This window comes from Mastomys coucha, unplaced genomic scaffold (genome assembly GCF_008632895.1).
Source record: "Mastomys coucha isolate ucsf_1 unplaced genomic scaffold, UCSF_Mcou_1 pScaffold13, whole genome shotgun sequence".
NCBI classification, from domain to species: Eukaryota; Metazoa; Chordata; class Mammalia; order Rodentia; family Muridae; genus Mastomys; species Mastomys coucha.
In genome coordinates, this window is record NW_022196895.1 from 1,991,491 (window position 1) to 1,991,953 (window position 463).

The following is a 463-nucleotide window of genomic DNA, read 5'->3' on the forward strand; positions in this document are numbered from 1 at the left end:
TGCTCCCAATCTGTAGTTTTGCTTTCTATGGTTTTAGTTACCCAAAGTTAACTATGAAAAAAAAAAAAACCTATTAAGTGGTATTTTCCAAAACTAAACACACCTTAAGTTTTCAATTATATATTCTGGCACTATACATTGGGATGAATTTTTCCTCTGCACAGCATGTGCATACTGCAAATCTTGCCTGGCTGCTGGCCAGACACATCCTTCTCAACAGATCCACTGCTCAGGATCACAGATGCAAGTAATCCTGTTTTACACAATCCTGGCCCCCAAAACTTAGGAATATAGTAATGTTGGGATTTGAATAGGCTGAAGCTGTAAAATGCTCTTTTTGAGTGAAGTAAAAGTTCCTCACTTAGAAATAACAGCTGTATGTTAAAAATGCAGATGTATAAAGCAAGCACAAATTCTCAAAAGAAAATCATGCCAGCTTTGCTGCTGCACCTAAGAACTGCAA